The 25129-nt window shown below is 41.0% G+C and overlaps 1 protein-coding gene across 2 annotated transcripts in view; it reads left to right on the forward strand.

Moving 5' to 3' along the window:
* The window catches only part of SLC9A7 (solute carrier family 9 member A7), a 71008-nt gene that overhangs the window by 1339 nt on the left and 44540 nt on the right, over positions 1 to 25129 (forward strand). The window lies entirely within an intron of this gene.

A 25129-nucleotide genomic window follows, 5' to 3' on the forward strand; every position in this document is an offset into this window, starting at 1 on the left:
CAGTGGAATTTTCCTCTGCTGCTGCTTCTCTTAAACCATCCCAATTTGCTCTTAGTCACAGATCTCTTTGCTGCATTGCTGTGTCTTTCACATATGCTTGTTGCTGAAAACTGACAAATTAACAATTGGGCATATAAGTAAGTTCTGCACTAGCATGGTAGTGTTTAGCTGCTGGGTAGTGCTCAGGAGGGGGTAGGTTAACTGTATGTGTGCTGACTGGAAGAGACAGGGTAAGGTTGTATTGAAGATGTCGTTTAGATACTACCCTGGTGTTGTCACCTTCAGAAAGTTCATCTAGGTTTTATGACCATTTAGGTGGTTTAGTTTATGGTGGAAATCCTATGTATGTGGGAGTGCTAATGTATGCAATAACAGTACCAGGGCACTGAGGGCATTTGGGTATGCATTTTGATGAGCTGTGGGGGAAATAAGAAGCTGTTCAACTGGAGAACTTCTACCTTTCATGAAACTCAAATTAGTTTACTCTACTATCCAGTTCCTGATCCATGAAATAGATGCTAGATTCCCAATTTAACGTACAAGTGCTGAAATGGTGTGTTAGGAAAGGTGCTATGCAGTAGCCATTTTTGCCCAACAGGCAGCACTGCTGAAAGGATTGGCTCTAGCCATTGCATATTCTTGGTATACCCTTGCTTGAATCTTTTTCTTTTCATAGATCATTCCTCAATGCACTCACCTTCTAAATAAGCCCCTTTACCAAAATACACACTCTTCTCTCTCCCAAACAAACTGACTCTTGCCATGTTGTGGCAAACATCTGAGGAAACATGTTTCGTGAGCTCAATTCCTTTCTAACACATTTAATCTTCTTGCCAGTAAAGCTCTGCTGAGGTCCAGCTTCACCTAAGCATTTTGCAGAATTCCTTTAAAGCAAAGAAAAGAACATAGCAAGTGTCATAGTAACTGTCTGTTACGCTTCTGATAACCAGGTTTCAGTCTTCAAATAAGAGTTTCTCCTCTTCCTTCTTTGTCACTTAAAGGGTAATGGTTAAACTGAGATGGGTTTCTATTTTGCTGATAAGTGGGTATCTGAGAAATGCACATGTGGGTTTTGTTGTTTGGGGTTGGTTGGTTTGTTTGTTTTGTTTATATGTGTGGTTTTACTATGTATGTATTTAAGAGGCATGTGTTTGATCAATCTGACTTAAACACAAAATCATTAAGCAATATTTCAACCAAAGAGTTTGTTGTCATAAACGCCCCCCCCAAAAAAAACAACAAACCCAACAAAACCAACCAACCAAAACAACAGACAAAAAAAAAAAAAAAAAAAAAAAAAAAGACCAAAACCAAAAAAACCCCGAACAAACAAACAACAACAAAAAGCACCACGGAAAAACCACCAAAACCCCCCACCAGTTCTGGGTGTGTAGGTGCTCTCCTAAGGATGTATTTAATAACATGTTACTGGTGTAGCCTCCAAATTCTGCACACTAGGTAACTTTCTTATGGTTTTGTGGTCAAGCGTACAGCACTTGTACCACTTGCATTCAACTTTTTAGCAGAAAACTCAAAATGTTTCTGTAGCAGTTTTCAATGCTACCCAAGTAAGTGGCTTTCATTTACAGGAGAAGTAAGTCACCACTTCAGTGCTGATTAATTTTTATTATGGAGAAAATGACCTGGGAAAAACTGGCTTGTTGCACCTAAAACCCCTCCAGAACTGTTGGTTTCAAAGTGGTGAATCTTTGGATGATAGTATTGGATCAAATACACATTTGACTTGAGCTGGTTACAACTGCAGTTCTTAATGGTTGCTAGCTTCTTCTGATCTTTAAGAAGAGGTGGTGGAATTGGGTTTCTTTTTATCTAGCCATGTTAATTTAATGTGCAGTGAGACCTCTTTCTTTGAGTACAGTAGGCATCAGGTAGCACGACACTGGCTTGAAACAGTGAGCAGAGAGGCTGCCTCCAGAAGCCAGGGCTTTAACCATCATCCAGATTTGCTGTGTTGTACGTAACTTTAATGTGCTAGCTGCTTTGATTGATGATTAAAGTGTCATTAAAATCATTATGTAGTCTGTCCATGTTTCTTATTTCCTGTGTTGTCACTGTTCTTCAACAGACAGTCGCTGCTTGTCTGTCTGTGTTATTCTGATGTGTTAAATATCTTTTACTGAAAATATCTGTTGAGATGTGAACTAACACAGAGCTTATATGGGTGTTTAATGACTTGCAGTGCTGCTTCCCCCCCACCCCCTTTTTTTTTTTGGTGATGTGCAACTTAATCTTGTTTGTGATGAAGCAGTATGGAAATCTCAGCTGCACATGACAGATCTGTGTGTGTGAAAGTGGAAGGAACCTATCTTTTTTGAATGTCTTAAAATACCTTGTGTTAAAGCTGCAGGTTTGGGTGCAGTACAGATTTAAAAATGAATACGCACCATAGCATTGCACTATGATCACGCACAGGTCATTCCATAGGGTGTATTGGGCTTACAAAGTGCTAAATACAATTGAATCTGGTCTTGAAACTGTAACAAGGACATTGCTCTATGAAAGTTAAATACTTGCAAATGTTGTGCAGCTGCTCCAGCAACAGTGTTACTAATGTAAGTCATTATGGAGCAATCAGCAAACCCCAAACAACTAACCCATAACAGCGCAATTAAGGAATTGAGACTTTGCTGACACACGTATTCCAGCTTGTGATAGTGATCATAATGCTCCTTTTTCTTTGTGCTGGTCTGAGTCCCAAGGGTAAAGCATTCTGAGCTGTGTTTTACCTGAAGAAGTTCAACAGCGTACAGCAACTCAGTGTTTGACAGGTTTCTTCACTCTCTTAGGAGCATCCCCAGCTGGTGGGGCACCAGAGGGAACAGACCATGCACCTCAAGAGCTCTGGGAAGACCTTAAGAATGTGAAGTGATGGTAGGTTCCCAGCATCCTGCTCTTTAAGAAGCAGCTTTCTGGATAATTAGATGTGCCACAGCAGATCCAGTGGTATTACTCCCATTAGGCAATTAGTTTGTCCCTTTTCAAAAGTGGTAATTTGGATGTCAGTCCTACCAGGTACCTTCTCAACTGTGGAGCTGTTCTGGAACTGTCTGGAGGCCACATGTGCTAGTGCTGCAGATAAAAGTAAAAGCAAAACCGGACTTTGGTGTGAAGAAAGAAAAACAATATATGAAGAGGCATACAAAAGTTGTTACCTAAGTTTCTGTATCCACAGAGTAGATACAGAAAAGGCCTGTTTTTAGCCCATGTGGCTGCAGCACTGTCTGTTACAATTTTAGTCTCTACACATGCTAGAGATGACCTGATGCATCTCCCACAGCCATCAAAATAACAGCAGTGTTGGTATTTAATAAGCTGCTTTCACACAAGCCTTCCAATAATAGATTTAGAAGCATAACTCCGAGTGCCTAGAACATCACCCTTTCTCTGGCAACCTGCTTGTTCTTCCTGAATATTCTTTTATATCTTTCAAATGAGTCTTGCTCGATTTGTCGGCTGCTCAGGACATTTTAATTGTATTGCAAATCTCATCTGTAAGCTTGCTTTGTGGTCTGTAACTGGATGGAGCTTATTTTCTCTTTTGAGAGATTTTAGCAGAAATGCTGTGTATCTGTTGTTCAGATTTGCTCTTCAGGTGGGATAGCTGAATAGCTTGGAAATTGCTAATGTTTCTGAAATGTCTTTGAAGTATAATTCAGCTGTAGTCCTCAGAGCACAGAGCAGTGATTTTGTAGGGTTTTTTTTTGTTTGTTTTGTGGGGAGTGTGGTGGTGGTGGGTCCTTTTAATAGCAATAAGATAAATCAGTTCATTTTTATGTTTGTTAAATTCAGCTTCATGAAATGTTCTATCAAATCAGCACCAGAATATCCTTCTGATTGCCAGCATGACCTAAAGAAGAGAGAAATGGCAACCCTGGATTTCCACCACATGACAAAAGTGGCTGCTAAAGCTGGTACTGCTCTACAGCACCACGTGGTTGTAGGAACCAGGATGAGGCTGAAGGGGAAGGGATTCCTTTGCATGTAATATAATTCTCATCTGAATTAGAAAGTAATCACAAATAGAAGCCAGTTCTGTAATATTGCAGAGCTCATATATCTGCCTGCCTTCCTCTCCTGTGTGCATGCTCGGTGACCAGTTGCATTGGTTGGAGTGTGCTGAACTGTGGGTAGGTAACCTGCTGTCTGGTGCACAAGCTTTTTTTTCAGACAGTAAGGTGGTCCTGCAGTGCATGACAGGTTAGCATTGCTCCTGTCTAGGATCTGTAGTATCTTGAAGCTTTCCTTAGTCCACTTCTGAAGATTTTCTGCAACATTTCCAATTTGTCTTTGCTACCTTGCAATAGAAATATGACTCTAAACAGGTCCTCCAATGAATCTTCCTAAAACAACCCAAGGACTGAGCTCCTCTGTAGATGCAGTGTCTGTAACTATTCTAGTAGCTTCTGCTCTTGGTGCAGGTGAGAAAACTGAAAAGAGGGTGGTGAGGGAGTGTATAAAAGCTGTCAAGTCCCGCAGGATGCACAAAGCTGCTTGTCAGGTGCTGAAGGTATCCCCATCTCAGTGCTGCTCTACTTAATCACTGGGACTCTGTGGTTTTGGGAGAGGTGGATGGGACAGATCAGGTCTAGGTTTTCAGCTGACTCCTTGCTGCTTGGTTACTTAGGCCTTTGTTTTATAGACGATCACAGAAGGGTAATAGGCAGTGCTTCTTTGGCTATGTTAACAAAAATCTATGTAGCAACTGGTGTGTAACTTTATCTCTGGGTTTCACAATCCTGCATTGACTTATACCTTATGCAAAACAGAATGAACAATTCAGATATTGTTCTTTCCAATATTTAATTTAAAAAAGCTGTGGTGGACTGAAGTGATACTGGCTGTGCCTTCTCTTGCGGTGTGTCTTTTATAGACCTTTCTCACTTCCTGCGCTATAGGAAGACTAGAGCTTCTTAACACTGAAATCACCTTCACTCAAAGCAATTATGTGCACAGCAGGAAGTGCCTCTGCTTCGTCTGTACAACCAGTCCTGGGAAGCATTTAGGTGCAGGAGTGAAACCTGTGAGACTCCTTTCTAAATCACTGCGTGGGCTCACTAACAGAGCTGGAAGTCTAGACTTCTGCTGTGTGTGCTCCCAGCACAACTGGAGACAGGCATAAGCTTTGCCTCTGGCTTGGTGGGGCCCAAACTCTCCCTTCTCAGGGTGCTGGCCTTGCCTCCATGCCAGGATGGTTTCCCACAGCACACACAGATAGCTCTGGAAGCAGTGATAGGAAGCCTCCATTCCCTGTGACAGAAGTATCATGGTTCAGCTAGCTATGCTCCTCTTTGTCCTCTGTCCCCACAAACCTGGCTTTGTGGGTGCATAATAGCATCTTTCCTTAGGAAAATTGGCCTCCCCTTACCACCCTACTCTGTAGGTTAGTGTAAGACAACATCTTGAAGAGCTGAGTGAAACCATTCCCTTGCTTCTGGTAGGGAGATATTTCTACCCCTATCCCCTGCTATCTGAACAACCATTCTCTCCTTTAGGTAGAGGTGGCAGTATCCACCCCCCTACTGATTTAGAAACCAGAAATCTGAAGCAGGAACCACAGGCCAGCCATCATGTAAAACAAAAATCCCTCAGAGCTGTGCAGTGTTATAGGACACCTCCTGCAGCCCAGAACTGTGTATCTTGGCCTGTTAGGGGCCAGAAGTAAAAATATTTTGCAATTCCTCTCTAGCCCTTTAACAGGTTCTGTATATCAAGGATGCTCTTTCCTTGCTCACGTGCTGATTGCTGTGAGTCTGGCACTGTGCTGCTGAGCTGTCTCTATGTGTTCAGGAGACAGCCTCAGTATTTAACTCAAAGCTGTTGTTTCCACTCTGACAGGCAGAAATACCAGCTTGTAGACTTATTATTTTTTTTACTTCAACAGAGTCCTTATTTGTGACTCAAGATTAATGTTTTATCTCCATTTAATACTGAATATAGCCCTTCTCCCCCAGACTAAGTGGTGTCTATATTGACAGGATGTGATACAAGCAATTATATTTTTTAGAAGGGCATTTATCTTGAAGGAGTTTTTACTAGTGTTGTAAAAAAACCACAGTTGTTCTCAGCAGATCAGATAATTTCTGTGTCTACCAGAGATGGGTAATTTAGCTCAAATGCACTGCTTTTTTTTCTCTCTCTATTAAAAAGCACTTCAGCCTGCAATTAACTGAGTGTGAAGGGAGAAAAGAGAAATGGTACAAAACTGCCTTTTTTTTCTTTTCTTTTTTTTTTTCTTCCCCCTCCCCCCCCCCCCCCCCCCCCCTTATGCCCTGAAATCAGACAATTCACTTTATTTAAAGGTACCTTGAAAGTTACGGTGGAAGAAGCTGGTGGTTTTGTTTCGTGTTGTTGTTTCTTTGATTGGAGAGAAATAGCTGAAGGCTCCCTCTCAATTAGAGCAGAGGAGGTGAACTGCTCTTAGCCAGGGGAGGTGCATGGTTTTTATGCTTTCTTCCTGGCTTCAGTATTTAATTTTCAAAGGCTGAGCTTAAGCTCTGCATTTCTCTTGATACAGCTGTATGTGTGAGTGATGCATGGAAAAAGATCCCACCCTACCTGGTAGGTCTGTCCTGGCAAAGCTCTTGTAGGTGCAGCACTGCTGCCAGGAGGTGTCTGTCGCTTGGCTGCACCCTACCCTGGATGGCCAGCCATGGGGTAGCTCTGCTGCTGCTTGTGGTCCTGCCCATAATGCTGTGTTTGTGGGCTTGTAGGTCTGCTGCAGCCTGGGCTACTTCTCCATAGCTGTTCTCTTCTCTGCTTGTAGGATTTACTTTTTCTCAAAATATCCCTGCCCTGTTGAGATACGTCTGTAGCAAATGGTTTTAAAGGCAGCTGGAGGCCACTGAAATACCTGGTGCAAACCTTAAGTGCACATAATGAGTGTACAACTTGTTTCTCCTCTATTACCTTGTATAAGCTCCTTGGAGGGGGCAGTTTGAACAGCAGAGTTGTGGGTCTAATGGACATCTTGGTGTGCTGGCTTTGTGGAAGTGTTTAAATGAAGTGATATGCTTATTCTGAATGTCATGCCTCTCCATAGGTGTCTTTGCTTCTCACTTAGGCTTAAAAAAACTTAATTAGTACTGAGGAGATTTTTTTTTTTTTAAAATAGGTGCTCTCTGAGTTGTTCTCCTGCACTTTCATTATGAAACTGGGGACTATTCTTAACAACAAAAAAAGAGGTGGAAACGAAGGGGCACAGTATAAATGTGTTTTAAAATGCCATTAACTTTTCTGTGCATAAGATGACAATCTTTAACGTGCTGGCTTCCTGTGGATGTGCACTGTATGCACCTGCAACTCTTGCCATCAATAGCTAGCTGAAGAGAAAGCTGCTCGTGTGGCTTGGTGTCCCCTACATATGAGATTCTTCCCTGTGTCAGCTCTGCAGCAGGGCATGGATTGATGCCAGCATGCTGGGTCATTGCTTCTGAGGCTCAGATGCTATCCCCTTAATTCAAGAATCAGATTAAACATGAAAACTGCTGTTAACCTTTGCCATAGCTTTGAATATAAGATACCAATACAAAGATGTCATAACTGATGATAATTTGAAAATATCAAGTGTATCACAAGGATATGACTAGCTTTTGATTTGTTCTCGTTGAATCCATTAGAATGGATACTGTTTCCACATTTATTCCGAGAAATTAGATTTTTTTTTTTTTCCCCATCACTTCTTAGTACTTGATATCAAGTTGTCCGGTAGAGAAAGGGGATCTGCATTTGAAGTGTCATACACCTCTCTGCTGCTGTTTTACTGCTGCACCATTCTTCCTATTTGCTGTTTCCTACATGCTAGTCTTCATTGTGCTTACTGATCATGTAATGGCCTTTCTCTTGGGAACAACTTCCTTTTCATGAGACAGCTTGACTATTCCTCCTTAAATTGCCTTTTTAGTGAATTGTTAGTCTTCAGCCCCCAGAATTTGCCCTGACCTGCAGCTGGCGAACTTGCTTTACAGCCTTGAATGAATGAACAAGTCACCTGCTATGGAGTTGAACACTTGCCTCCTCCAAAAGTCTGCTGAGGCTGAAGATAAAATATTTACATTCCATGTATACCCAGCACCATTATTTGCAGTCTTTGGATCTGGCTAGTTTTTGTAGGTGAATTACAAAGTACTTTTATACTCTGAAGTATTTAGAAAAACCCAGGCATTTGGAGAAGCAGAGGCTTCATCTGGGCATGCTTGAAAATGAGCTGGGTTGTTGTTCTCATATAACAGCAGTCATCAAACAGCTAGCTAGTTTCTACCTAATACTGTGCTTGTCTGTGTATGAGCAATGAAGCTGATAACCTAATGCGATTGAGAGAGAGAGAATACAGTTCATGCTATATTTGTGTTTGCTAGTAGATCCCATATTTGAACTTGTTATTCTTGGCCTGAAATACCAACCTATTGCAGCTGGCTTTTAGCTTTGCTATGTAATTGTCTGTTTCTAAATAGTCTTTAGAAGTTGGACTTGATAGAGGAGTCTGTCAAACAGAGAGCTCCTTGGCTATTCAGGAGGGATACTCCACCTTGGCTATTCAGGAGGTGGAAGGGGCACTCACAAGAGACAAGAAGCAGGCTGTGGAGTTGGCATCACTGACTACAGTGCAGGTCTGCAACGGCTGGAAAATACGGGAATAGCCATGGAGGAAGTAAACTTGTGTAACTGCTTATTCCTGCTGTGGAAGTGTCACCTGATTGTTCCTCGTGGATTATCTTTGATATTCTAGTTGAATATTATATAGTGTTTATTATTAATTGCAGAGGAGTGTGACTGTATGTGACCTTCTACAGACATGTCTGGCAAGGTTGGCTCTAGCATCCTTTCCTGGCTCACAGAATTGAAGCGGGCAGTTCTGCTTGTTTAGCTTGTCTTGAAGCTTTATACTTTGGCAGTTGTGACAGCTGCACAGCATAAAAGGTGCAGCTTTGTCATACTTATCTGCAATACTAGTGTCTTGCAGAGAGCGTATTCCCATCAGGCACTGTTTACAGTGAATCATTCTCAGAGGGAAGTGTTTTGAGGGCATGATGGTATGAGTGAGGTAGCCTTAATGCTGGAATAGACTTTCATATGGGCAATTAAGTGCCAATACAATATTTCAGCCTAACCATTACTGCTTTTCATCTCTGCATGGCAGTATATCTAACTTAGCAAATATTTTTTTTATGATTTTTATCTCTAGGAAATTTTGACTATTGTTCAACCATATTCATATGTGTTAGAGCAATGTGTTTACCTGCTAGCCGCAGACACATTCTTAGCACTTCAGGAGCTTGAATAGAAAGATTGTGTTTCTGTACCAGGTTTAATTTTTCTCTGAAATTCTGACTTGCTGAGTTCTCAGGGAGTTTGTTATGCCCAAATTTCTCTCAAAGAGAAGGAACCTCCTTGGAACACATACAGACTTTCCGGGCTTCCAAAAAATCCAGTGGGTGACCATGTTCCTAATGATCTCTTACAGACATTCATAGACATGAAATTAATCTTTTACTCAGCACTGCATGACTGAAGAGCTAGTGAGCGATTTCCTAATGGTGACCTGCTTGTTAAGCTGCAGTAACTAAACATAATTTCAGCATACTCAGTTTTTGCGTGTGCCTGCATGAAACGGAGAAATGTCAACATAGATATCTTAGTGATACCTAGCACTTGACTATGTTCCGTTTCCCCTCAGGGGACTGTAAAAAACAGTTTATTGCTCTTGCTGGCAAATGCTTGGGTATATTTATTTCAACACTTTCAGTTTTTGACCCCAATGGTTTTGGGATCTCTTCCAAAATGCAAAATATAAGGTAGTTACATTTCTTGCCCTCTGCGCTGCAGACAAAAATACCTGATCTTCTCATTGCAGTAGGTGCCTATGACATCAGATATATAAGTGTTTTCTCTACCCTAATTAGGGATGGGGTAAACTTTGCATTACATGTTGCATGTACCTGTGACAGAGCTCCTCTCCTAAAGACTGGAAGGTGAAGGCAGGATGCGTAAGCACAATCTACCTCATGTTTATGAATACTTTCTTCTTAGCTTGTTGAAGCTAAGACCCTTCCATCAGGACTTCAATCTTTTAGGTACTCCTTGAATTTATAGTTATGTTCTTAAAAACAAAAACAGATGAACAAACAAAAAAAGCACCTCTGAAACATCCGGTTTGCTACTCTCATTGGCCAAAGTCATACCATAGAATGGTCAGGGTTGGAAGGGACTTTTAAAGATTGTCTAGTTCCAACCCCTCTTTGCTCTTTTCCCTGCCTCTTGGGATCATGTGGTAATTGACTTGAGCTTAGAACAGCTGAAATAACTTGTCATTTTTAACTTCCTCCTGCTACAACAGTCTTCTCCATCACTCAGGCCGGTTCCTATCTCTCTACACATCTCCAGTCCAGACTTTCATTGCAGTGTTCAGATTAAACTTTTACTGTTTGTGTTATAAGTATTTTTTTCCCCTTGACCTCTCTTGCTCTGTTGCAGTGTTCTCAGCTGTCCTCCTGGTTCCATGTGTGTTGGTTTAGAATTTTTAGTTAATGCTATGTGAATAAGTGGTTTTGTGAAGTCAAAGGTAAAGTTGCCACTATCTCTAGGAATATTTAATTATAGCAAGAATTAAACTAACGTTGTTTAACTTGCTAATAGTCTGTGTCAAAAGCAAGACCTACTTCTCAGTTCTTGGACTTTCAAAGAAGGCTTAGAGTTTGACTCACTGGCCAAGTACAGATTGCTCAGCGATAAGAAGAAAACTTGAATCACTGATGATTATTTACTATCAGATTTATGTTACAGAATTTTCTTGGAATGGCGAGTGAGGAAATTTGAGTTAATTTGTAACACTAGGTTATAATGAGTTTGTAAAAATAGTCCTTTAGTGAATCTAATTTTATGATATCTTCAGAACTCTTAATTGCAGAAAAGGGTAATGCTTAAGAACAGAAGTTGGAAGCTTTTGTAATGACGGCAAAGTGCCAGAATCCAAATGAAGCAATATCTGCATGGTGTTTTCCAAACACAGATCCTTGAGCTGGTCACATTCCTGACCCACGTGTGTGCACCCACAAACAACATGCATGCATCAGAGCTGAATTTCTTGATTTCCAGAATAGCCTGTTCTTGTGTAATATTCTCTGAGCACAGAGACAGTTTTCTGATGCTTCACTTGATTAGAACCAGTATTTCTTTGCATTTCACTTAGTATAGAAAATATACCATTTTACATGTGGTGATAGTATTTTATTTATTTTCCTAATGTCATCAAAAAAACCCTTGTCAACTAAAGAAACTTAGGCACCCTCTTTCTAAATTTCCTGAAACATAAAGTGAGTGTCTGTTGTATGGTGGACATAAAAGGTCTATGAATCATATATTGAAATAAATACATGATCAATGCAATCTGATACACCTTAGGTAATCATTAGGTATGCTCCTCAATTTGACAGTTCTTACTATAGGTGATTTACTTTTACACCGTAATTGCCTTACTGGTTGAGAAACTTGAAACAGCAGCTTGTTGACAAACACAGATTTATGGGAAGTTCCTGAGCGGGCAGGGGTTTTGTGTGGTTTGGAGACAGTGGGCTGGTGTGACCATGAGGGTGTTCTGGGGCTCTTTAAAAGGACTGGGAGGACCTTACTCATTCTTCTTAGCAGCTGTTTGCCAGAGGCCCCTTCCATAGTGCTGGGCTTCAAAGTTGAGGAAAATTAATTTGAAACCAGTATTCTATTCTTAAAATGTCTGGAAGAAAAGCTCACTTTCATTCTGTAACTTGCACTGACCAGGTCCTATGGACTTGGGGTTAGTACTGGCTTGTCGCATTTGCAGAACACGTTCTGCTGGACAAGTTGCTGTATTGACCAGCAAAATTAATCTATGACTTAGGTTTTGATGTGCTTGAGGACCAAGCAGTTTTGTTGTAACCTTCAGTGAGCAGGAGATCAGCCAGTACTGAAGAAGTCACCTACCTTGTCCAGAAGAAGCTGCAGAAAAAATTGCCGTGCGACAGATGTCCCAAGGAGAAATGCTTGGTTGAATTGTATCTACAGAGAGAGATGTAGCCAAGGAGAAGGCAGCAGATTCAAGGCAGGCTTATTGAAATGGGCAGAGATACTGACTATTGAGAAGACAGAAGTATTCTGGGGAGATATGAATTCTCTTTTAGGGGTGACAAAACAGTGACTGAAAAACTAGGATTTCTGGTCTAGGATTTTCATAGCTATATTCTTGTGTTATTTGGCAGATCTTCTACATAGTCTGTGGGTCAAAGTCCAGTAACCTCAAGTCTTTGAGGTGATAAATAGGAAATCCTGGAAAAGAACAATTTCCTTTGGGATCTTAAGTGGGGAGGGGGTTCTGGCTGGGAGTGGGCTGTTGAACTACACGGCATATGTTCTCAGAAGTCAATGTCAGTTGCATCATCTCTGAACCACCACAACTATATTGCTCAGCCTATAAAATTTTTTTAGTCACCTGTTTATGCTGCTGCTTTTTTTCTTCCTACTCCTACTTGCTTGGCACACCTAGCACACCCAAAGGCACAGTATCATAGCAGGGAGCATGGGAACGGTTGGGCCACTGATGCTTATCAGCCTAATATAGGACCCAATTCTTCTTGCTACCTCTTTATGTGGGATGGAAAAAATAAAGTATGTGTGTGCATCAGCTCCATGAAATACCATATTAGTATCGAAGCGTTGTAAAGCCTTAGTAATTTTTTCCTCTTAAAGATGGAAAATAGTACTGGATCTGAAGTAGGTGACAGGAAAAGTTTGCTCAAGGATGCTTTGAAGACTCGCTGCTGAACTTGGATCATGAACTGTGATTCTGTCCTTGCTCAGCGATTTCCACTAGCATAGTCTCTTCTGTTGAGCGTAAAGCAGAACCCTCTGCTCTGAAGCAGCCAGTGCTGTGCATGCTCTTTGCTCTTGTAATGATCATACAGGGCCCCAATTAAAAATGATCTGACTTTGCATATTTTAACTGTGCCTGTAACATGTCTGTAATTTTTGCTTTGTAGCAGCTGTACAAAGCAGGCAGGCTGCCGTGCCCCTTACAAAGAAGCGTGAGTGCTGAGTGCATTTTCCCCATTGCCAAGTCTTAACCTGGCACGGAGGTGTGTGAGTGACTTCTTGTGCCTTTTTTCCTAGCCAACACTTATAGGGAGAGCTTATATTTTTTTTTTTTTTTTTTTTTTTTTTTCCTTTTTCTTTTTTAATGGGACTTTTGGTAAAATAGTTAAGGGGGGGGGTGGTCTGGGTCTATTTGCGGGGCTTTTGGTGTTTGCCATGAGTGACTCGATGTCAGGCACTGTGCACATTACTCATCTCATTGGATCCATTCAATCCTTTATTTCTGTTTGATTTGGTGCAAGATTTTTAGTTACTGTTGTGACAGGAGAATTGTGGCATACCTTGTTAACTTTCAGTTGAATTTAATGATGTATCTTCCACATAGGCTGCTGGAAAAGATTATCTTTTGCTTAGAAAGTAATGAAAGCTGGACCCAGTACTAGCAAATCTTCTAGTAGTCATGTTGGTCTCTGAATATGTAGATTTTATACATTTAATGATATTATCTGCCAGATATTTTTATTGTGACATTTGTGGTCTAAAACATGGCTGACAGCAGCCTGATGAGTGTTTTCTCAGTGATCTGGCAGTTCAGTCTGTCAGTATTTAGCATGAGTAACTGGGCACACCTTTTGTTTATGCTTTGCTAGTTTAGCAGTCCAGAAGCTGACATTTTTTTCCTGCATCCATCTGGATCTCTCGACCTGAAACGTTATGGTAACAATGATAATGCTGTACTCAAGTTCTGCTGTTCCTTCTGAAATATTATAGTTATTTATGCCAGAAGAAAATTATAAGCTAGTCTACTTGATTCCTTATGATACTTAGCTCCAGTCCCAAAACTGATCCTGTGTGCCTATGAGTCTAATTGCTAGGTAGCACATTACTGTAAGGTACAGTTAAGCAATTTGGTCTTCACAGAATCACAGAATGGTTTGGGTTGGAAGGGACCTTAAAGATCATTTAGTTCCAATGCCCCTGCCATGGACAGGCACACCTTCCACTAGACCAGGTTGCTCAAAGCCCCATCCAGCCTGGTGTTGAACACTTAACGACAATCTTCCATTTATTGTTGCTTAACCTGCTCGTATTTCATAGCAAGTCTTCTTGCTTAAATTGATACAGCTTGCTAAAAGCTTTGCAAAAAAAAAAAAAATTGCAATGAATGTGTATTTTGTGGGTTGCAGTACCTATTGTGTAGTACATTTTTAAAATTGGGAGGCAATTTTTTATTCACATTAGGTTCTAGCAAAAGCACTGCGCAGCTGGTTTGCCCGCTGCTGAGGGAAGGCTCGCTGGAGCGATTATTCTCTCCAGGTCCTTGGCATGAATAGGCATTGCAGCAGTAATTTTTCTGAAGAACTCCTTTAATTGCTGTAGCTTCAGAACATGTCACTGTCAGGAACTGACGTTAACATACTTTTTGTAGAGAAGTAGCAGAATGCTTCACAGTGCCTGCAACAGCATTTCAGCATATCTGTAACCTGGTTTTATTTTTGTCATTCCTTCTTTCTGTGCGTTATCCCTAAACACAAAGGAACGAGAAAAGGTAGTCTTTCTGTTTTTGGGAGGGATGTTGCTGCGAAACAACTTTATACAGAGGCACTTTGCAGCTTTTTAAATATGGCATCTGAATGTAGTGCTTCATAAACCCTTTTTGACTCAATTTCCACCATTTTCCTGTTTTGTTTCAAAGACCGTGTACATTTTATAGCTGACCATTGTATACATCAGCAAATCTTCAGTGCATGCTCTGAAAGCTTGGATTTTCTTTGGACAGATTTTCATTATGGCTCTATTGCTGCTCTTTACAACCCAAAGAAAGCCTGCATTCATAAGGATTACTGCATCTGTGAAGGATGAAGAATAAGTAGGAATGATGAACTCCAGTGGTCATGAATGGACAGATTGTTCAGGCATTTGTTCAGTTGTCAGTATATTGTGAAGTATTTGGGCTGGCAAAAAATGTTAGCTTTGGGTAACATACTCGTTTTATTAAAAACACAGTAGAATACTCAGGCACAGTGTATTCCAAGACAGTATGTGATCTATTAGTGTATCTCTCTTCTTAATTTATTTCTCACTAAAAGCTTGTAACTTTAGATTGTACTTCTGCTTTCCATTGCTAGCTGCACTTACGCTATCAGACAAGTCTTATTAAAAAGATACTTGTAATTCTGAGTTGGATGCTGTGTGGTGTTATGCCAGGAGCACTGAAGAAGGAAGACCATGCTGTACTGGCTGAAGATCAGAGTTGATTCTGGAGTCTGAAATGTTCTTTGTGTTCACAAATATAAATAGTACTGTGGCCGAGAGTTGCATGTCTTCAGATTCCACTTCACCCCTGTCGTGGTGGGTGGTAGTAAATGTAGGCGTTTTCCAGGGTGTTCTGATAAAGCACTTCAGCAGTTCTATCCTCAGTGATACAAGTCTCTTCTAAATACAATGTTAATCAGGAGTAAGCAGTCACTGTAAGAGCTGCTGTGCTCTTACATAGAATGCAGCACTTTGTTATGCTCTGATACCAGAGCAACTAAATAACATCTCACGTTAACAGTTTGCTCTTGATAGAACAATCTGGTCCAGCTATGAACAACACTTTAAATAGATAAAACGTTAGAAAGCTAGTTCAATGTCATTTAAAATAAAGAATTGGGATGAAATTGTTTGGTAAAGCATTTTGCACGGTATGGGTACCTAATGTGCCTGGCACTGCCTGTGGAGATCAGAACAGGCATGTCTCTTGTGACTGACTTGGGCTTCTGATTCCATCAATACCAGCTGGTTTAGCAACTGCATAAACCAAATATAACACTGCTATACTGTATAAATTTTAATAAGTAATTATACAGTTAATACTGTACAAAAAATATGATGCTTATGTAAGTGCTATTTATTGCAGACAGTATTGATATTCTGATCTGAAGATGGTTTCCTTGCATCTGAGTTTTCACTGTGGAATCTGTTGTGGTTGAGTCAACAAGCAAACCTGGGGACTTTCAAACCAATGGCAAATGTTATGGTGCTTTATTGAAGACATCTACAGTTAGAGATAACCTTTCCTGAATATATTTTGCTAGTGACAGGTCATTACTAATGACAAGCCTTGCAGAAAGAGCCTTTGAATAGCAAATTAAGAGCTTGAAAATAGTAGCTAAAATAGTAGCTGTTTGAGATATATATGTTTAGAAGGAGGGAAGCAAGGGGGAAGAGATTTTTCCCTTGAAGATATAGTGCTATATAAAGCACGTAGGCATGTTTTGAATACTAGGGGCTTTGGGGGGGTGTTTTTGGGTGTTGGTTTTTTTTTGGGGGGGGGTGTGTGTTGGGTTTTTTGGGGGAAGTGTTTGTTTTTTCAGCTGACCAGTGAAATTTTGTGCTCAGTTGCCGTCTTTAGGATCTTTGCTATAGTGGACTTGAGGACACAGTGATGTGCTTTTTTTGCAGCTCTCTGCTAATGCATATGTGTTCCCTGATTTGATGAGAATTAGTGTGACTGCACTTCCTGACATCAGGACATCTGTGATCATTGCTGATGGACATCGTTAATTGATTATTTGCACTTCTGTAGGCACCAGCTGCCCAGCTGTTATCTCAGGCTGGATTTGCATTCCTATGTGTCCTGGTTTCAGCTGTAACAGTTATTTTTCTCCTTCCTAGTAGCTGGTGCAGTGCTATGCTTTGGCTTTAGTCCGAGAACAATGCTGATAACACACCGATGCTTCAGTTGTTGCTCAGTAGCACTTACCTTAACCAGAGACTTTTCAGTCTCTCATACTCTGCCAGTAAAGAGGGGCACAAGAAGCCAGGAGGAAGCACAGACAGGACACCTGATCCAAATTAGCCAAAGGGACATTCCATACCACAGCATGTCATGCCCAGTATATAAACTGGAGGGAGTCACCCAGAAGGGACTGATTGCTGCTCAGGTCAGTGGGTAGTGAGCAATTGTATTGTGCATCACTTGTGTTTTCTGAGCTTTCATTTCTTCTCTTGTTGTTTCCTATTATTATGTTATTGTTGGTATTCTCTCTTATCACTTTATTACTTTTATTTTGTTGTACTTTATTTTAGTTATTAAACTGTTCTTATCTCAACCCATGAATTTTACATTCTTTTGGTTCTCCTTCCTATCCTGCCCAAGGAGGGGAAGGGACGTGAGTGAGTGGCTGTGTGGTTCTGAGTTGATGGCTGGGTTTAAACTATGACATCATGTCACAGATTATTTTTATTATGTTCCTGTTTGATAATTTTGATAGGTCCCACTGAAGGAACTGGCCTGTACTTGTACTTAGCTTCTAGAAGAGTGCTTGTATGTGGTATATGGAGCTGTTATCATGTAGCATGGCTCTGTAAAATTTTCTTCTGTCTCCTATTCTTTGGGAATATGACTGCTATACTCTGAGGGTTCTCACAACCATTAAATCCTGTAATGTGTTTGTAGGGGAGTGCTATGACTCCATCTTGCAGGTAAGGAGTGACAAGGAACAAGATCAAAAGCATTACTGAATGTCTTCTAGTTGTCCCCCTTTTTATGCCTGCAGTGGGGACTTCCTTCCCTTTATGCTCCCAGATATGCTCTTATGTATCACTGAAGCTTGGAAAGACCACTACTCTTGCAGACCTCTAAATACTAACTTCAAGAATGCCAAGTCATGTCCCATTGTAAATAGTGGCTTGTGGTTGTTTGCATGACCCAGAAGCTCTTACAGACTCAAGCTTGAAATGTAACTCTGCAGGCAGCATGGCTTTGCTTTAAGGCTTTGTCCCCTTGGAAGAGACCCACCTTGAAGATACCCTTTCCAAATTTTAACAAATAGGACATGATCGTAGTGCACAGCAGCCTCCTATGAGTTGTAATAAGCCCAATCTTAATAAATCCAAGACACATGCAATGTTCTCATCTTCTGCCTGCTGATTTCTGGGAATGGACAGCAATTTTCTAAGGCAAACTGAAATGAAGTTTATTGTGCTGTATGTACAGAGTGGTACACTTCAGTTTGCTTTTCAAAATTGCGTTCTGCACAAAAACATGCTATTGGAGTTAAAATAAGGTAATGGTAGCAGTAGGGGAGGGAAGAGACAAGTCAGGGCATGCAGCTCCATGCAGTTTTGGTTACAGCTTCTTTGCACGTTGTTTCTTGGTGAGCATTTTTGTCTTTGCTTCTGCAGCCTATCATCACCCAGCCTTCTTCCTCCCCTCCTGAGCTGTGTTATAGTGCCCTCCCTGCTCCAGCGCCTGTGAGTTTTCTGGTGTCCCATGAGTTTGTACTGTAGTTCTGATCACGGTAAATGTGGAAGCCTAGGTAAATACCCAGAACTGTTTCTAATCTTTCATACCCAATTGCAGAATTGTGATGGAAGCCTCTTTGGAGATACTTGTAACTTGGATTTTTCTGTCTCGTGATTGTTTTAACAATGCAATACAGAGTCTTTTCTCACTCCTGTTATTTCTTTGTTTTTCAGGAGTCTTGACTTTCTTTTTGGAATCCCCTTTTAAAAAACTTTTATGGAGGTCTTCAGTTAACCTTTTATAGCAAATTTTTTTTAAAGCCAGGCATTTATAAGGATAAAACTTAAGCCTAGCAAAGTAACTCATACAATTTTTATCTGACAGAGGTTGCCTTGCTTTTACAAGACATTTCTTCAGGAACTGGAACTGCGAAATGTCGTTGTTCTGACAGAAAATATTTTCTGTCTGCAAAATTCAAGTTACTTTCATGCAAGTACCCCTTTTGCAAAATCTGCAGCAACGTAAGTTGAGGATAGTACAGAGACCATTCAGTCTGTGAGTGCTGGATTGCAAAGTCTTGAGCCTTGCTGACATCTCTGCAGTTTGGCCTTAATATGTAATAAGCCTGACATTCTGCAGTCTCTGGAGTGAGAATGGATCTTTAAAAAACCACCTTGTGCCTATGCTGGAGTTCTCACCAGGTTCTTTAAACTCGGAGGTATGTTTGCAATACCGTGTCTGGAGGGTAAGGCAATAATCATCAGTTTTATGGCCCCATACTCTCGTTGTATTAAAATTCTAAGCAGTTTGCAGAAAAAATTACATTGTATAGCAGAGCAAGACCTTGGTTTTGCTCTTGATCAGTGGGAACTATTGCAAGTCTCAGGTTGCCTTTTTCGAAGGGAATTAAGAGGTAAAGTGACTTGGCAGAGGCTACTCGTCCAGGAAGTGCTACAGCCTGCACGTTCTTGTTGTCCACTTGATACCAGGTGTCTTGGTGGGACCTAAGCTTTTCTAGAGGAAGCTGGTCTTGAAGGCATAGGAGATGCATGAGAGGTGCAACCCACATCTGTTGGTGCAGTGGCAGCAGTCAAAGCTGCAAATATACTTCTGCTTATGTGCCAGAAAAGAGCAGCTGGGGCTGTTCCATGAGGACAAACTTTTTTTGTCTCCTTCAAAAGCTGTGGGGAATCTAGGGAAATACAGTCTGAGTAAGTTGGTTTATGTACCATCTGTGAACATAAGGGCTCTCTCAATTCCAAACTTCTGATTTGAACCCTGGTTTTGTCTTTGGATAGACAGGAGCAAATTTTCAGGATTGCTAACTCTCTGTGGATTCCCACCAGTCAGACTTCTTTGTGGTAGCAGAAAGTGTTCATCCTCCGCACCTTGCACCCCAAATTTGCTAGCTTGAGTTGGAGGCTGCTGTTGAGACAGCTGCCTTGTCTGATTTTTGGGCAGCCCAAGCAAAGAATCTGACTTCTTTCTTTCTGCGAACCCTTAGCCAGTAGGAAGTCATGCACAAGTTAAAGCAAGTATTTGTCATTACACTGGCATATTTCACCAAGAAAATTCATGGTAACCACAAAAGTACTTTGAATTATTTTTGCGTAAGAAGCTGTGTAGCGAAAGTTGAAAGTTACTGCTCTAAGTTATGTGGTTTGGGAGTTTTCTAGAACTCTTTCAAAAAACTTCAGTTTTGAAATCCACAGAAGTGGCTTTTTTTAGATCTTAAAGTGGTTTTAGCACGTAACTTTCAGCTGACATTGAAAGGAAAAGAAGAAGAAAAAGCAATTTTTTTTTCTCTTTTTTTTCTTTTTTTTTTTTCTTTTTCCTCTGGAGGCTTGAGTCAAATTTTTATTTTTTTTTTTTTCCTCTTTAGTTATCTATGCAAATTGCAAATGCTCTGTAAGAACATCTCATTTTTGTCCTAATATGTCATTAGATTTTGAACTTGAGCTTAAACTTTAGTAAATCTTTTTTGTCAGACTTAAGTTGGTGCTTAGACTTCTACACTGTAATTTTTGTTCCACACCTATCTTGACAATCAGCCTGAAAGGTAAATGTGTGGGAGCTCTTGCCAACTGCTAATGGCTTTTAAAAGGCAAATTGTTAAATCAGAATTCTCTTCAAGTGCACCAGGGACTTCCACTGTCCTCAAAAAAACTAACTTCATTTCTAGCACTTTTGTGACTTTTCTAACAGGAATAACACAAAGGAGATCCCATGTCTGCCTATGGGATGTAAATGAGTTGGGATGTAGGAAGTATCATGTTGGGCTTAAAATGCTCCATTGGGCTGGAATCCTCTAGCAGTGGGATGAATGGAAAAGTTAGATATTTTCTGACTTGGAACTTGGAACAGTAATAGGAGGAACAGGCAAGCATAGGTTCTAACTGGTTTCTCTTCTTAGCTTGGCTGCTTGGAAAGGGGCAAGATGACAGCTGTGTTTCCTGCTGGCTCTGGGCAAGAGCCGTTTACTTATCCTAGTGGCTTCCTTAAATGTCAGGGTATACAGGGTAGTGGTACCAAAACTAACCTTGGTGGAGGCAAAATAGAAGCTTGCAGTGAGTTGCCCTAGATACTTTGCATCCACTGAAGTAAATCTGCAGTCTTTATGTATTAACTACCACTCCAGCTTTTGTGCTGTGAGGGTATTCATAAGTGCACATACACTGCTATTTAATCTGCAGATTCAGATGGTAATAGGTTTTGAAGTCCTTCTTGGAGGTTTCAAGTGGTGTTTTACCAAATGTCTAGATAGTAATCCACCTCTTAACCACATTGACCAAAAGCAATATTACTAGCGTGTAATTTTTAAAAATAAAAAGCTTTTTGTAAAGACTGGTCTGTTCTCCAAGTGTAGCTCTCTGTTGATGAGCAATGTTGACACGTAGTTTCAGCACATAAATGCAGGGTAGTGTAACTTGTTATGTACACAAACCAGTGTTTTGGGTGGTTTTGTATTAGCTTCAACTATTTACCTGCTACCAGAGCCCTAACAGCCACATCACTATTAAGTGAGGTATTTCTGTGGTTTGTGATGGCAGTTGTAAGCTGGACAAAATGTATTATATTGTATTGCATGTTGTTGTCTTGCATGTTGCTGTCACTGGTACTTGAATTATTCTGTCAGGCATTTTCTTAGACTAAAAAAAGAGTATCTTTGAGGAAGTGAAAGAGAATTGAAGCCAGAATTAGCTGATGGTGTATTTCACTTAAAAAATCTAAATGGAAAAGTAAAGAGAAAAGGCTATGAAGCTGCAAAAATGGTAAAGGAATACGCATGGTGAGCAGCAGTGCTTGGGGTCACGGCCTGCTTAACTCTGTGCTATCTTGCGTGTGTGGGTGTGAGTCCATCGTCCCCTGCCCTCTAGTTTTATGGGAAGTGGGAATTGTTCGTGCTTCTGATGGCAAATGTGTAAGTTCACAGGTTTTTATACATACCATATGCACTTATTTCTTCTGAAGCATGTTGACTTAAGCAATTTCTGACTGTTAGACATAGTTCACCCCTTGTATTGATAAAAATAATGTCATGAGAAATGACTTAAGGAAGTTTGGAGGATATCTTGGTGTAGCTTGTCTAGAGCAGCTCTGAAAGCACAGTGGTGTGAAGCCAGTGAAATAAAGACCCTTCTTTCGGCTTGATATCTTCCTGAAAGGGTACCCTTCCGCCTTGGGGATGCACGACTTGCTTTATAGTGACTATTTTGCATAAGTCCAAACCCAAAATTTTAGTGTGGGGCTGGGAGTTGTTGTGTTGAAACAGTTTGTGTGGGAAAACCTGCTGGTTCAATCTAACAATCTCTTATGCTTGTTCTTGTCTCTATTTGTTTGAGAGAATATATAAGGTAGAGGAATGAATGGCCGAAAGACAATGTAAACAAATATCTTTATTTAGGGCTAGGATAATAGCAAGTTCATGGGGTGCACAGTGGCTCTTCTCGTGTGAGATCAGCCTTTGGAAGAAGGTTTTACTCCTTACCTTTCTTTGTCTTGCTAAGGGACCTCGCACCAAGCCCCTGCAGTGTCAGTAGCTGCTCTGGATGTCAGAGGGTCAGATTATTCCATGTAGTGGGAATTGGCTGCTCTGTCTTTAATTAATCTAATTTTACTAGTGCTCAGCTGGCACCTTCGGAATAGGAGGGGACATGAAACCACAGGTTCTCAACCACGTCTGTACCACTAGTGAGACATGCTGGGCTTAGAATTGAGGTGGGATGCAGAGGAGAGCCAAAGAGGATATGATTGTTCAGGCACCATGCTGGTACCGCTAATGCTAAAGAGGCTGGAAGGGGTGATTGCTCAGGCCAGAGCAGCACCTAAGGTATGTCGGGAGCAGGCAAGGAGGCATCAGTCTGTAGTGGGGGCAGAGCAAGAATCTAGTGACTAGGAACTGTGGGGTGAGTTTGGCTGGAATAAGGTAAAGCTTGTATTAGTTTAGGAGGGAAGAAGGAGGAGGGTGTTAACAGGCTGTTGTAGGAGGTTGAGAAATGCAGCTGCGGGACCTCAGGACAATGTGCTGCTTGTGAGCACGGCTGGGCTTTTGGCTGATTTTTCTTGTTGCAGCTCAAAGTACGATCTTTCTTCTTTAGCTCATGGGAATTGGTTAAGAAGACAGAAGTGTTATAAAACTGCTCATGCACCCCAGGCTGTGGCAGCAGTCAATTGCCTGGCTTCTGCTGTTAGTACTAAACCAGCTGCTTAAATTTTACTCTGTATAGGAAAGCAAGCAATAGTTGATTTCTTTGATTCTCTGTTCAGCTGTCCATAAGATCCTAGAAGAGTATTCCCCGGCTTTTTTTGGTTCCTGCATGTAAAATGGGATCGATGTCAGAGCAGCTGGGTCACTGGGTTAAACAGCTACAAAGTAGGACTGAAAATGGTGTGTTTGTGGAAAGGCCATGGCCACCAAAGTGCCCATGCTTAGAGCAGTCCCCCAGAAAGGCGAAAGAGAGGAAACGTGGTTCTCAGCTCTGCTTTGGGAAACATCTCTAAGCTGCAGGTTGCCCCTGCAAGATAAGGTAGATCATCTGTTCAGACTGTGTGTTTGGATGTTGCAATGACAAGGTTTCTATGGTCAGACATAATGATCACAAAAGTCCAGTGTTGTCATCTTGCTGCGATTTCTGTCTTTTGGGTTGGTGCATTTCCTTGTAGCCACAAACCATCTTGTTTACAAGTGCTGGCTGGTTGTCTGCCCACAGCTACAGAGTATGGGGCTTCCCTCAGCAAAAAAGATTTCCTTGAAAATTCAGTCAACTTAAAACCTTTGTCTGTCCTACAGGTAGGAGGTTGTGGTGTTAGTAAATAAATAGGGCTTGGTGCAAAAAGACCTTTGGGAAGAGAAAAATACTGGAAAGTTCCCCTTGAGACAATTGAAAACTTTTCCAATGCAGATGTAGTTTATTCATCTCACTCAAAGTTCTTCCTGTTCTTTTCTTCCTAAGACTTTGGTCATCTGTCCTAATCAGAAGCTCCCAGAAATGATTTTTAGAATGAAGGCCTCTACATACATCCATCACTTTGAATACCCTTCAAATGAGTGAAGGCCTGAGGCTGGGATGCAGAACTGCTCATAGCAAGGCAACAGGCTTATCTATAGTTAACAGGTCTCCTTGTAGCTATTGTGGGGTCTTTGAACCCAAAGCCATGTTGAGAGAGATGTATTTCCTGTCCCTTCACCCTTCATCCTCTCCTTATGTCAAACCTTCAAATTAAATGACAGTGTCAGCAAAGAGATTGCTGCTCCTTAATGAGTTTCAATTGGGTTGCAGATTGAAGCCTCACTCCTTGCAATGACAGATTAATAACTCCTTTTGCTGAAGCTTTACAGCACGTTGGGGGGTGAGGGGCAGATAATTAGTGTCTGGGCTTTTTTCTTTTAAACTGGGAAGCTTAATTTCTTGGTAGTGCCTGAGCCAGGTGATATTACTTGTAAAGCTTTCTGTAACAAGCAGATTGATGTTACTCTTCTGGGACTCTGAGGAGCTTGTGGCCCTCCTGTTTGAGATATGTAGAGCGTTTTGAGCATGCATATGCAATGAGAGAAAAGCAGTAAAAAAACACAACTATTAAATAGATAGGAAGTTTGCTGTTGTATGCCATAGAGCTGCTGCTGCTCCTGCTGTTTTCTTCTCTGGTGTCTGCCAGTGGGGTCACCAATGTGCCTGGCGGAAAGAATCTCTGTTTGGGGATTTTCCTTATTTGGCTTAGAAATCTGTGTTGAAAGAAATGCTTCAGCTCAGTTCCAGGGAAAGGGAGCCACAGTCAGGCAGAAGTCTCTGTGGTTGCCCATTGCTGCTCACACCTCTAGGAACATGTATGGAGTTAGTATGTATATGGCTTTAACTGCTTTGTGGTTTATGGCTAAGGAGGAATACTTACATTTCTGAAAGTATAAAGAAACTTTCTAAACATTACTTATAAAATATTTAATAGCAAATGTCATGTTAAATATGTGTTGCATGAAACAATAATTATGCGATAAATGAACTTGAAAACATTTGAGTTGAGATTACAGACACTGATTGTCTTTGTACTCTGTGACAAATACCTGTGTCTTTTGCGACTGTGGTATCTTATTTCTATGTTTAAAGTGTCTGTTTAAAATGACTTCTATAGCTTGTCTGAACTTTTCCACTGAGTCACTGCTGAAACTGGGAACTGGGTCAGGAGCCTTGACTCACAGGCCTGTGCTTGGACCAGACACCACATGCTCTTACCGCAGGACAGCAGTTTCTTCCAGGCTGAGCCTTCGGTTTAGGCTGTTCAATATATAATGTGGGGTTGTGGTTTGTTGTAGGGTATTTTTTG

This window comes from Strigops habroptila, chromosome 2 (genome assembly GCF_004027225.2).
Source record: "Strigops habroptila isolate Jane chromosome 2, bStrHab1.2.pri, whole genome shotgun sequence".
NCBI classification, from domain to species: domain Eukaryota; kingdom Metazoa; phylum Chordata; class Aves; order Psittaciformes; family Psittacidae; genus Strigops; species Strigops habroptila.